We start from the raw sequence: 14111 nt of genomic DNA on the forward strand, positions 1-14111 counted from the left end.
CCCAGGGGAGACAGTCTCTTAGATAACTCTGAGGAATTGCTCAAAAGAGGTGGGGGTGTGTGTGTCCATATATGTGCGATTTTTGGAGAAGGGGTGTGTGCAATCAAGCACACATCTCTGTAGAAGTTTGCTGAGAGGCACAAGGAACAGATGTCTTAATTAATGATTAGTGTCTTTCAAGTATGGGAAGATGCAAGAAGTTGGGTTCCTAACATTTTCTCCTGAAAATATCTCACTATCTGAAGGCCTGTTCTGCCTGTTTTCCCAGATCACAGGGTGCCTCATTCCTGATCTCTGCCCTGAATTCCTTTTATAGTGTGTTGAAGGTCAGCAACTAGTGTCTGAGGACTCAATCTTTGAAGAACCAGGTGGCAAGAGACCCTTTTTAGTTAGCATTTCAAACTTAAAGAAAAGTTCCAAAAATTACATAAGGAATTTCCATATACCCTTCATCTAGATTCACCCCTTGTTTATATTTTGTCTCATTTGAGTAATCATAATCATTCTCTCAATTTTTTTTTTTTTTGGCTGCACCTATGGCATGCAGAAGTTTCCCAGGTCAGGGATCAAACCTGCGCCACAGCTATACCCAGAGCCACAGCAGTGACATCACCAGATCCTTAAATTCCTGAGCCATGAGGGAACTCCACTCTCAATTTTTATGTGGTTTTTTTTTTTTTTCTTTTTCTTTTTTTGGCTGCCCCCGAGGCATATGAAGTTCCCTGGCCAGGGATCAGATCTGAGCCATAGTTGCCACCAACTCTGTGGCTGCTGCAATGCCAGATAAGGACTGGGGATCTAACCTGTGTCCCAGCACTTCAGAAGTGCTGCACTCCTGTTGCACCACAGTGAGAACTCCATGCTCCCAATTTTCATATACATGTATTTTTTTCTGACTCATTTGAAATTAAAAAAGAAATTAAGTTAGAGATATTGTGTCTGTTTTTTTGGTAATTTTTATTTAAAAAGTTTATGGCCAGGGATTGAACCTGAGCCACAGCTGTGACTTACGCTGCAGCCGTAGCAACACCAGATCCTTAACCCACTGTACTGGGCCGGGAATTGAACCTGCGTCTCAGGGCTCCCAAGATGCTGCCGATCCCATTGTGCCACAGCAGGAACTCCCTAGAGACATTGTGTTACCCCTAAATACTTCAGTGAATATTTCCTAAGAACAAGGAAGTACTCTTACCATAACCACAATACAATGATCAAATGTAGAAATTTTAACATTGATACAATATGTAGTCACAGCTAAACCATGATCCAAATTCCAATTTTGTCTTTTGTCCCAATATTGTCCATTAAACCTATTCTGCCTCTCCTTATGCTAGTCCAGGATCCAATTTACAATCATATATCTCATTTTGTTGTCATGCCTCTTTAATCTCCTTTAAACCAGAACAGTTCCTCAGTCTTTCTCTGTTTTTTTCATGATGCTGACAATTATTTTGTATACTGTTCTCCATCTGGACTATGTCATGCTTCCTCATGAAACAAAACATGGGTTACTCATTTTTTTTGGCTGCACCCTACAACTTGTGGAAGTTCCTGGACCAAGATGGAACCTGAGTCAGAGAATCGACCCAAGCTGCTGCAGTGACAATACTGGATCCTTAACCTGCTGTACCACAAGGGAATTCTGAGTTATGCATTTTTGTCTAAAATACCACAGGAGAGATGCTGTCTCTTTCTCAGTGCATCTTACTAAGAGGCACATGCTCTTTACTTGATCTACAACTGGTGATATTAACTTACTGTTCTGTGAGATTATATGTAAAACTACTATTTTCCCTTTGTAATCAAAAAGGAATTTATAGGAGACATTTTGCTGTGTAAATACTCTCTTCCTCTAGTTTTACCATCTATTATTGATTTTCTAACTCCATCATATTTGTTATTTTGCTTCTACTAAAAGGCATAATTTCCCCTTCTCCCCCATTTATTCAATCACTTTTATACCAGTAAAGACTCATGGGTTACCATTTTATTCAATTAGTTAAATCTGTTACTATCAAGTATTTTGATTCTCAAATTGCGACGATTTGGCCATGGGATCTCTTTCAAGTTAGCTCCTGTATCCTCTGACGTATTCTCATCATCCTTACATTCTGGTGCAACAAAACTGTTTGAAACTTGTCTGTACTTTCCCTACACAGACCTAGGCTTTCTGAAAAGCTGGCAAGTGACCCCTACGCTTTTCTGCTTCCTGCCGGCAGGCGGAACCTTAGAGTCCAGGATCTGGGCGGGAGAACAGCGCAGCGGACCAACCTTTTCCGGTTGTGGACGGAAGTCCCTTGGAAAGCTGCGGCTCTGCGTCAGCTGACCAGAGTCCGCGTAGGAGGGACCCGAGGTCCGGCGGGACGGACTATCCCAGCGGAGAGACTGGCTGGGCGGCCGACGGAAGGACAAACTGGAGTGGCCTCGGCGGTGTTAGCTGAGCAGAGGCAGGTACTTGAGAGGCTGGGTTGGCAGCTAGGGGCCGTCCAGGTTGAGGGACGCGGGCGAGGGACCGGGTTCCGCCTTCACCAGGCCCATGGGCGGCAACACCTGAGCCCAGGAACGCAGAGGCAACAAGCTGGCTCTGTTCCGGGCCCTCCGCCCCAGGGGGAAGGTCAGGCTTGTGTTGTGGTCTTTCGTCCAGTGATTACAATTTGGGGAATCTAAGGCTCCAAGAAGAGGAAAGGCTGCCAGAAGCTCTCCTAACTTCGAGAGCTCAGGGACTCTCTCTAACTCTCTGACTCCCATTCGAGGCCGCCTCTTTCTTGTAAAGGTGCTTTTAATGAGTTTGTCCCCAGTGGAGAGGCCGAGGCCGGTAAGCGGGATGAATAGAGTTGGGCTTGGGAGAAAGAGACCCAGGTTTGAGGCTTCACCACTGACATACATTTGTGTGACTGGGTCTTTACCTGTGCCAGGTCTCAGTTTCTTTTCTAAAACAGGGCCCTGTTTCTCTAAATATGGTTCCCACAGCCTCTGGAGTGCATACTCTACAATGCAGGACTCTTGAGACCTCTTATTTAGAATTTGGGTCCGAACTGGGGAAACTATAGTTTGAATGTTTGCTTTGGGGGACCTGTGCATACTGATGTTTGAAGCCCACTGATTTTTTTTTTTTCTTTTTTAACTAGGATATAGTTGACATACACAGTTGTGCTAATTTCAGGCATACAGCACAGTAAATCGTTATACATATACCCATTCCTTTTCAGATTCTTTTCCCATATAGGTCATTACACAGTATTGAGTAAATTTTCCTGTGCTGTGCAGTAGGTCGTGTTACCCATCTATTTTATATATAGGAGTGTGTATGTATCAATCCCAGCCCCCTAATTCATCCCTCCTCTCCCCATGTTTCCCCTTTGTTAACATAAATTTGGTTTCAAAATCTTTGTGAAGCCCACTGATCTTAAGTGCTTTCCTTCTGTGAGTACTAGATATCTAGTCTTTGCTCTGAGGCAGCTGGAACTTGTTCAGGATCTTGGGGGGGGGGGGAAGGAGGAGGGAAACAGACCAGAAAAGACAGCAGTGGAATGGACCAGACATTATAATGGTGAAGAGAGCTTCTCCCTCATCTTTGATGTTAAAAGAGGCAGAAACGAGGACAAATAGGTGGATCCTACAGGAAAATGATTTAATGAAATAACTACATGCTTGTCAGAGGTGAACAGTGTAAGAATGGATTGCCTCTAAAGGTAGTGAACTCCCCATAGAAGGAGCTATTAAGTATTAGATGGACGTCCTTTTCAACATGAACATGTTTGGTTCTAAGTAGTTATTTTGAGTCTAGTGTTGATTGACTTCTTTTTTTCTGTCCTCTTTTCTTGACATCTCCATCCCCCCAGCCTACATCTTCTAGAAGTGAGGCAACTGGGTCCGAACGTACATAATCTTTTCCTGGTTGTCCTGTGTACCATCCTCCTTTTCAAGGACTTTGGAATGGCCCATCTGATAAGGGCTCCTTAAGTGTATATTGAATAACTAGACAGGGTCCCCACCCCATCAGTTTGTAGCTTACTTTTTAGAACAACTTGGAAATGCATCTGAAGACTTTGTGTTTGATGAGGAGAAGTCAGTGAATTCTTTGGATTCACAGAATTGAAGAGTCTGGGTCAGAAAGACCTCTTGAGGATGTTGAAGCCAGCTTCTCCCGCCCAGCCCCAGGACATAAATCCCCCTTTAATCCTCTCTCCAGCAGCATGTTGTACAGGTGTGTCTACCCAGAGAATTTATGCAATCTATTAGCTAACTTCATCCACGTTTAAAACCAGTCCTCTGATGGACTTTACTTACTAGTTCATTCTTACATGTAATCTGCAGATAATGCTTCTAGTGTTTCTCTAATTAGTTTTCTAATTAAACATCAAAGTTTCTGGAGTTCCTCTTGTGGCTCAGCAGGTTCAGGACCCAACATTGTCTCTGAGGATGTGGGTTCGAACTCTGGCCTGGCTCAGTGGGTTAAGAATCTAGTGTTGCCACAGCTGTGGCATACATAGGTCACAGATGTGGCTTGGACACTGTCGCTGTAGCTGTGGCGTAGGCCAGCAGCTGCGGCTCCAATTTAACCACTAGCCAGGGAACTTCCATATGCCCAAGGTGTCGCTATAAAAAGAAAAAAACAAAACATCGAAGCTCCTTATTTTATGGTTTACAAAACTCCAAGCAGATCACTTTTTAACAACCTGTTAGAATGCTTACATTGCCCTATGGAGCAGAGGTTCCATGCTATGACCCAATCCTGTTGACATACCCTTGACAAAAAAAGTCTGGGTTTGAGCCAAGACTTCCTGCCTGTGTTTATCTTCCTTTCTTGTTTTGTGTTCCCTACTTTTTTAAAAAGTTGTAAAACACTTATTGAGATATTATCCAGGTGTTGAGTAAAATGATTTTAATTTAGTGGTATCTTTAAAACTTCTCAATATGAAAATTTCCTTTTAAAAAATTACCTATGTCAGCATTTCCATAGCGTATTCTTCAGCCTCTAGTCAAGAGGAGATACCTCTGAAAAAAGTGTTTTGTGGTAAAAATAAGTTTGGAAAAAATTACATGTCATTATCCCTTCTTGGAGCTTCTCCGTGTATAGTATTGTGTCAAAGGTACTGAGAGTCCTGCAATAAAGAGGTATGTCTAACCTTGTTGAATCTAGTGTTGCCAGACTTAATTGATGTGAAACACCTTTTTTTTTTTTTCTTTTTTTGGTGATTAAAGCACACTTTCAAATTCCAACCTAGATCATGAGTCTGCAGTCTATGGCCTGTGGACCAAAACTGGCCCCACTGCTTGTTTTTGCATGGCTTATGAGCTAGGAATGCTTTTTACATTTTTAGTGGTGGGGAATAAATCCAAAGAAGAATAATATTTTGTGATATGTGAAAATTATAGGAAAATCAAATCCCAGTGTCCATAAATAAGGTCTTGTTGGAACACAGCCACACTTGTTAATTTACATGCTGTCTTTGGCAACAGAGTTGAATAATTGCCCCAAATGCCACATGGTCTACAAAGACTGAAGGCTCTACTGTATAGAATGCTTTTGTGGCTCAGTGGGTTAAGGATCCAGTGTTGTCACTTCTATGGCTTGGGTCGCTGCTGTGGTGCAGCTTGGATCCCTGACCCTGAAACTTCTACATGCCACAGGTGCAGCTGAAAATAAATAAATACATAAGTAAATGTATTACTGCATGGTGCTTTTCAGAAAAAAAAAATATGCCATCCCCTGACCTACTCCACATACTTTTTTTTTTTTTTTTTTTTTTGCTTTCTGTCTTTTTGGGTCCATACCTGCAGCATATGGACGTTTCCAGGCTAGGGGTCTAATCAGAGCTGTAGCCAACGGCCTACACCACGGCCATAGCAATGTTGGATCCTAGCCACGCCTGCAACCTACACCACAACTCATGGCAATGCCGGATCCATAACCCACTGAGCCAGGCCAGGGATTGAACCCGAAACCTCTTCATTCCTAGTCAGATTTGTTTCTACTGCACCATGACGGGAAATCCCTTTTTTTTTTTTTTTTTTTTTTTTTTTTTACTTTTTATTTTGAAATAATTTTAGACTTCCAAAATTTCCTATATACACTTTACCTAACTTTCTCTAATATTAACATTTACATAACCATAATAAAATTATCTAAATAATAAATTTAATACTAATACAATACTAGTTACCAATCTATAGGCTTTATTCAGGTTTTGCCATTTGTTCCATGATTGTTCTTTTCCTGTTCCAGGATTTAATCCAGTTTCTCAAATTGTATCCAGTTTCAAGTCTTTTTAATTGGAGACAGTTCCTTAGTCTTTTTTATATTTCAAGACTATAGGCTTTTGAAGAGAATTGGCCAGTTATTTTGTAGGCTGTCTCCCAAATTTTTGTTTGAGATAGAATTCACATGTCATAAAATTCACCTTTTTTTTTTTTAAGCCACACCCACAAAATATGGAAGTTCCTAGGCTAGGGGTTGAATCAGAGCTACAGCTGCCAGCCACAGCCACAGCAACGTGGGATCTGAGCTGTGTCTGTAACCTACATTATAGCTCACGGCAGTGCTGGATCCCCAACCCCCTGAATGAAGCCAGGGATGGAACCTGCGTCCTCATGGATACCAGTCAGATTCGTTTCTCCTGTGCCACAACAGTAACTCTAGAATTCACCATTAAAGTATAAATGGTGCAGCCATCACCACTGTCTTAATTCCAGAATATTTTGATCCCAAGAAGGAGCCCTATACACGTTAGCAGTCTCTATTCTCCCCTCTTTCCATCCCCTGACATCCACTAATCTGGAAGCATGTAGTATGGGGCCTTTGTATCTGGCTTCTTTCGTTAAGCATAATGTTTTCAGAGTTTATCCATGCCAGAGCTCGTGTCAGCACTTCATTCTTTTTATGGCTGTATAATATTCCACTGCATAGATATGCTGTGTTTTATTTATCCATTCATCAGTTGATTGACATTTCTGTCTGCCTTTTAGTTGTGGCTGCTGCTCTGAACATTCATGTACAAATTTTTGTTTGAGCGTATTTTCAGTTCTCTTAGATGTGGATACCTAGGAGTGGAATTGCTGGGTCATATTGCAACTCTGTGTTTAACTTTTTGAGGACCTGCTAAACTGTTTTCCACAGCAGCTACACCATTTTATATTTTAATTAGTATATGAGTGTTCCATTTTCTCCACATCCTCTTCAACACTTGTTACTGTCCTTTATTATATTTTTCCACCCTAGTGGATGTGAAGTGGCATCTCATTGTAGTTTTATTTGCATTTCCCTAATGCCTGATGATGTTATATGTCCTTTCATGTGTATATTGATCATCTGTGTATCTCCTTAGGAGAAATGTCTTTTCAGATCCTTTGCCTTTTTGTAATTGAATTTCTTGTTATCATGTAAAATTTTATATTCAAGTATTCAAAGAGTTTGCAGATCCCCTGAAGCCCCTTGAAGTAATTCAGAATGAGCTGTACTGCAAAATCTGAGGCAATTCCCTGGTCTGAATAGAGTTGGATTTGGACAAGTGCAGAGTAAGTTGTCCGTTTGAAACTGCTGACCATTCAGAGCTTGGTTCAACCCCAACCACTGCTGACCATGCAGAGCTTGGGTGGCCACATTAAGTGCAAGGGGTACTACAGCATCATCCTAGAGGTGATAAGACCACAAGAAGATCCTGTCATTTGGGCGCTGCTATTGTGTTTGGTCACAGGTAGGGAGGTGAGGAGTCAGTGGTGGTTTACAGCACTAGGGAGTGATGATGGCCTGCGGCAGCTGCCTGTGGCAGCAGAGCTAGCAGTGAACCATGCCTCTCTTGACCCCAGAGCATTTAGCTCTGACTAGACCATCTTGAACACAGACACACACACACACACACACAGACACACACACACACAGACACACACACACACACACACACACACACCAGTAATTCTAACTGAAAGTAATATATTCTCATATTATACATTTTGGAAAATACAGAAACACCCCTCCCACCCCAGTGCCCTCACACACCCCGAGTATTCTCTAGCTCTAATATCTAAAGAGAGCTTTTATTGCAGTTGCTATATTTCCTTCTTGTTTCCCCTCAGTGGGTCTGTTTTTAATGGCTGGAATCATGCCTTGTACATATAGTTATATATAGCTTTTTACTATTAACATTTTAATGTTAATGTCTCCATGTTTTTGTCAGCCTCTTCTGTAAGTATTGCTTCTAATACATTGACTCAACTGTTCACTTATTCAATAAATCAGTAAGCCAGTAAGTCTTAGTATGTAGATATGATGTGTATAACAACCACTCAGCATGTTCTTAGTGGATAGAAGTCTGTTGTGTGTGTGTGGGTGGGTGTGTTTAATGAGCACAGATTAAAAAAAAATACTGTGGTAAAGTATACCTAACAGAATTTACTATTTTAACCATTTAAAATGTACAATTCAGTGGCATTAAGTACTTGCACAGTGTTGTGCAAACATTACCAGACTATTTCCAAAGCTTTTTCATCACCCCAGAGACTCTGTATGCATTAAGCAATAACTCCCCATTCTTCCCTCACCCTAGCTCCTGGTAACCTCTGATTTACTTTCCATTTCTATGAATTTGCCTCTTGTAGATATTCACTATATGAGAATCAAAGAATAAATGGCCTGTTATGGAATGTAGGGATTTATTTTTTAATTTTTTAATTGTGATAAAATACTCCTAAAATTTATTATCTTAAGCATTTTTAAGTATACACTTCAGTGGTATTAAGTATGTTCATATTGTTGTGCAGCCATCACCACTGTCCATCTCCAGGGCTCATTCCATGTTGCAAAACTGAAATTCCGTACCATTATGTAGTAACTCCCCATTCTGTACTGCCCCCAGCCACGGCAACCACAGTTCTGCTTTCTAAGTACCTCATATAAGTGGAATCCTACAGTATGTCTTTTTGTGACTGGCTCATTCCTCTTAGCGTAATGTCCTCAAGGTTCATCTGTGTTGTAGCATATGAAAGAATTTAATTCCTTTTTAAGGTGTGTAATATTCCATTGTATTTATATTCCACATTTCATTTATCTGCCTACTCATTGATTGACACATGGGTTTCTTCCATGTTTTAGCTACTGTGAATAATGCAGATGTGAACATGGGTGTACTAATCTCTCTTAAAGACCGCTCTTTCAATTCCTCTGGAAATATAACCAGAAGCTGAATTGCTGGATCCTAGGGTAAAACTATTTTTTATTTTTTGAGGAGCCTCCAAACTATTTTCCACAGCAGCTATACCAGTTTATATTCCAACCAAAAGCTGCACAAGGGCTCCAATTTTTCCACCTCCTCACCAATACTTGTTATTTTCTGTTTTGTTTTGGGGTTTTTTGTTTTTGTTTTTTTTTTGTAGTAACCGTCCTAATGGGTGTGAGGTGGTATCTCATAGTTTTGATTTGCATTTCCCTAGTAATTAGTGATGCTGAACATCTTTTCATATTATTGACCATTTTATATCTTCTTTGGAGAAATGTCTATTCAAGTCCTTGCCCGTTTTAAAATTGGATTGTTTATTTTTTTGTTTTAGGAGTTCTCTATATATTCTGGATATTGATCCCTCAGATATATGGTTGACAGATATTTTCTCCCATTCTATGAGTTGCCTTCTTACTCCATTGATAGTGTCTTCTGATGTACAAAATTTTAAAGTTTTCATGAAGTCTAATTTGTCTGGGTTTTTTTGTTATTGTTGCCTGTGCTTTTGGCATCACATTCAAAAAGTGATTTCTAGGAGTTCCCGTTTGTGGTACAGTGGATGTGAACCTGACTAGTATCCATGAGAATGCAGGTTTGATCCCTGGCCTCCCTCAGTGGGTTAAGGCTCTGGCACTGCATTGCCATGAGTTGTGTAGGCCGACACCTGTACCTCCAATTCAACCCTTAGCCTGGGAACTTCCATATGCCACAGGGCGTGGTCCTAAAAGAAAAAAGAAAAAAAAAAAAAAGTCATTTCTAGTAATGCTGTTTTTAAAGTAGGGAAGAAGCCACCAAGTGGCTTCTGGTTTAAAATTCTCAGAGGTGGCCCTGGTTCATGCATGGCTCCTACTTCTCTTCACATCTGGGGGTGACATGGATCCATCTCTTCATTTCATTGAGCAGTAGGAGCTAAGCACCACAGAATACTGATGCCCTTGTCACCTAGCTGGCCTACAGACATGCAGACATCAGAAGCAGGTTATGCCTGCTTCTGTGAAAGTAGCCTCAGGGACGCTGGGTCCTGGGACCAGTCACCAGGTTAACTCCTGTGATTGTCTCTAGCTCCCGGCTGTTAAACATCCATGCTTCCAAATGCTCCTCACAAAAGTCTTTTGTAGTGGGGGCTGGTGGTGGTTAAAGATGGACAGCTCTCTGAATATGCAAGCAGAACCTAGGTAAAAGCCCAGGAGGGAACTTCGATTTATTTTTATCGTTGCATCTTATTCTTGACATTCTCTAATAAATGTTTCTCAAACCGCACTACAATAAACACAATGGAGGTGGCTTGGGTCACAAGCCTGATTTGTAAGTCAGTATTATAGATTATTTTAAATTAGTAATATTTTGGTTTTATTGTTTTTAGCTATGGTTGGTCTGTGTTATATATGCTGTCCTAACGGTGCTCCTTGGAACCTCCTATTGAAAGGAGAAGTGAGGAGTTCCCATTGTGGTTCAACGGTTTAAGAACTTGACATAGTCTTGGTGGAGATACAGGTTCTATCCCTGGCCTTGCTCAGTGGGTTAAGGATCTGGTGTTGCCACTGGCTGTGGCATAGGTCCCAGAGTGGCTCGGATCTTGTGTTGCCATGGCTGAGATGTAGGCCTGCAGCTGCAGCTCCAATTCGACCCTAGCCTGGGAACTTTCATGTGCCACAGGTGTAGCCATAAAAGAAAAAAAAAAAAAAAAAAAAAAAAGGGAGAAGTGAAATCATCGTTTTTGTCAAGTATATGCTAATGTTATTATAACTCTTAAAAGTATTTTTCTCCTGGGAGTTCCTGTGTGGCATAGCGGAAATGAATCTGACTAGGATCCATGAGGACGCAGGTTCAGTCCCTGGCCTTGCTCAGTGGGTTATGGATCCAGCATTGCCATGAACTGTGAAATAGGTCACAGATGTGGCTCCGATCCCAAGTTGCTGTGGTTGTGTTGTAGGCCAGTGGCTACAGCTCCGATTCAACCCCTAGCCTGGGAACCTCCATATGCCGAGGGTGCAGCCCTAAAAAGCAAAAAAAAAAAAAAAAAGGAAAGAAAGGAAAGAACTGTTTTTCTCTGTAATCAGTTACATCTTGTCAACCTTATTTATTTGCTTGATACTCTACCTTTAGAGAATTTCAAAGGTCTTTAGCTCAACCTCAGGTAAAATTTGAATTAATGAGATTTTTATCGGATCTGAATATAATAAAGATTTACTGACTGCATGAAAACAAAAGCAAAACTCTCACTTTGAAAACTTTTCTGATAACAAAGTAAGGACAAACACAATCATCTCACTTGCAGGTGAGGACCCTGGCTTAGTTGAGTGCCAAAGCTGAGCATCAGACTAGGTCCTCTGGATTCCTTTCACTGTATTATACTAGAAATTCACAGCCCTTAACTAGGATCTGTCCAGTCTGAGATCTTTCCTTAATATATTTTATCCAGTTATATTGGTTAAAATTGAAATTGGCAAATTCACATTGTTTATTGACATTTATCATTTAGTCTGTGTCAGGCACTGCATGTGAATCTAGGTGTCCAACGAGAGTGAGCAAGACAGTTCAGTGAGTAATCCTCTGTGTGAGTAGTGTTATCTCTAATACAGGTTGATACCAGTCTGGGAAAACATGAACTTTTTCTACTTGCATATCCTTGATTTTTTTTTTTTTTCATTTGTTTCAGAGTTTTGGGCAATACTTAAAAAAATTACTCTAAAACAATAGGTAACATTTCCAGTTTTGAAAAACAGCTGAAGAACGTCTCATTCTTTTAGGATACTGATTTTCTACAACTTTAGTTGGCTACCTTGACTCATACTGAGTTGTATAGTTCTAGAGTACTCCTGGCATCAGATCCATCAACCCACACATATTTATGAGGTGCTCTTGAGGTCTAGCCCTGTGCTGAGTAAGGCACTTGGAAGCTGAGTCTGGGCTTGAGGAAATAGACACATGACCAGATCACTGAGGTACCTAAGCACATTGGCTTGGGAGTTGAGAACTTTGCCTCTGACTGGTTCTGTGACCATGGGCAAGTGACGTAACTATGCTGAGCCTTGGTCTAATGTCCCAGGGGCTGCTGAGGATGGTATAGTAGTGTTTATCTCAAAGGCAGGTTGTAAAGATTAAATGAGGCAATTCAGTTCGTGTAAAGCGTTGAGCAGATGTTGGCTGATGTTATTCATGGTGATAGTAGATATAGCAAGTGCCTCCTGATTCTACCACCTCAGTAGGAAATTTGCTTTTGCCTGGATCAAACTAAGAGTGTCCTATTCTGGATTTCCTCATACACAGTTCTGCTGTCTCACCTACAGTACCTTCAAGGAACGATGCTCATTCAGAAAGGGAAGTTGTGACTCATTCATTCGGCAAGTTAAGCAAGTGCCTGCTGATTGCGTAGCTCCCTGGGAATATAAAGTAGCAGTTACACCTTCAGTGTTCTCTGTGAGACCTCACGGTGGAGAGGGGAATAATGTTTCTTGAGCACTTAACTGTGTGCCAGGTACTGTGCTAGTCCTTTACTCTCTTATTCTTTAATCCTTACAATTATCCTGTGAGGAAGGTAATTGCCCCATTTTAACAGATGAGTAAAAAAAGGCACAGAATGAAAATAATGACTGAAGTCAAAGAGTAGGTTGAAGAGCAGAGATTTGAACCCAAAACCATCAGATTCCTCTGTGCCCTGCTGATTTTTAAGGACAAAAGTCCATAAAAAGTTAAGGAACATATTAAGACAGTAATACAGGGAAGGTCAGAAATCAGCTTCTTGGATGACCCTCAGAAGCTTGTGCTGGGGTAATCCGAATCTTTCTTTACCCTATCTTGTGAAACCTGGTAAGTTTAGAAAATTCATTGAAGCTTAAAACAAACCAGAAAACCCTTTCAAATCAGAAATAATGGAAGGCAATGTAGAAAAGCAGGAACAGCTGAGCCTAGAATTCCTACTCAGATGTGTGTTATGTTTGGAAATTGTTATTATCCCTAGGTTCTAGCACAGTACTTGGAACATAATGGATTTTAATAATTAGTGAATTTAAAATATCTTTCCAAACTGCCAAAATTACACTATTTTTCTTGTGCAACTTAGCATGCATTCTCTTTGGAAAACGTACATATCATTGGCAAGGGTGGGGGGGAAACAAGCATTCTTATGTATTTTTCATGGCAGTAAAAATTGGCACATCCTTTCTGGAGAGTACTGGTACGGTCTGCCAAAAATGACAAATTTGATATCCTTTGACCGAGCACTTCTACTTCTGGAATGTGTCCTAAAGGTATGGTCTAATACCTTTGGTCTCCAGGGCAGGGAAACTGGATGGAGAGAGATAGAGACATTGGATCAGGAAGCCCTTTGAAAGGTTAGGCAGGTCTGGCTTAGGTGGCTTGGCAGGAGTGTGAACTTGATAGGCCAGAGCTGAAGGGCACAAGGACTTTCAGGCCTTGCTTCCTGCCTCAATCCCAGCCTTTGCATATGTGTTCTGGGCTCCAGCTGCACTGAACTTGGCAAATAGTTGCCACTTGTCCTGTGTGCTATGTCTACTTCCTCCCCAGCAAGCTTGCTCTCATGCAGTCAGTATACACCAGTGTCAGCACATAGTACACAGGGCTGCCTTGTTGGTTACTTGTCTTTTTCCCCCTTTAGAGTGAAACCCTTTGTCTTTATGTCTTGAATGCCTGGCAGATAGGTGTACTTCAAGTCTTTGAAGGTCGGTGTGGGGTTGGTTGAACAGATAGGGAGATTAGAAGGTACCAGAAAAGAACCAGTGCAGCCCTAAGGAAAAGAGCCCAATTGCTCAGCTTCGTCTGTCCTTCTGGACCTGAAAGGCCATTCATGTCCTTGGTCCCATAAAGGGCCTGACCTCTGTGAACAAACTAGCCTAAGGACCTAAACTCCATTTAGACTCCAAAATTTTAGAGCCT

The 14111-nt window shown here is 41.2% G+C and overlaps 1 protein-coding gene across 8 annotated transcripts in view; it reads left to right on the top strand.

The window, feature by feature from the left end:
- The first annotated feature begins 2328 nt into the window (after positions 1-2328).
- The window catches only part of RNF185 (ring finger protein 185), a 33290-nt gene continuing 21507 nt past the window's right edge, over positions 2329-14111 (top strand). For 3 of the 8 annotated variants that reach the window (XM_005670858.4, XM_084993859.1, XM_084993863.1), the window contains exon 1: positions 2329-2451. The gene's annotated coding sequence lies outside the window, so the exon portion shown is untranslated. Of the gene's footprint in view, positions 2452-7402; positions 7519-14111 lie in introns of those variants that run through there. The other 5 variants (XM_005670859.4, XM_084993860.1, XM_084993864.1 and 2 more) reach the window with 3 other exon arrangements.

This window comes from Sus scrofa, chromosome 14 (assembly GCF_054392235.1).
Source record: "Sus scrofa isolate SSC_HxYL_T2T_F1_AM1 chromosome 14, Sscrofa_HxYL_maternal_Yorkshire_Landrace_v2.0, whole genome shotgun sequence".
Classification (NCBI taxonomy): domain Eukaryota; kingdom Metazoa; phylum Chordata; class Mammalia; order Artiodactyla; family Suidae; genus Sus; species Sus scrofa.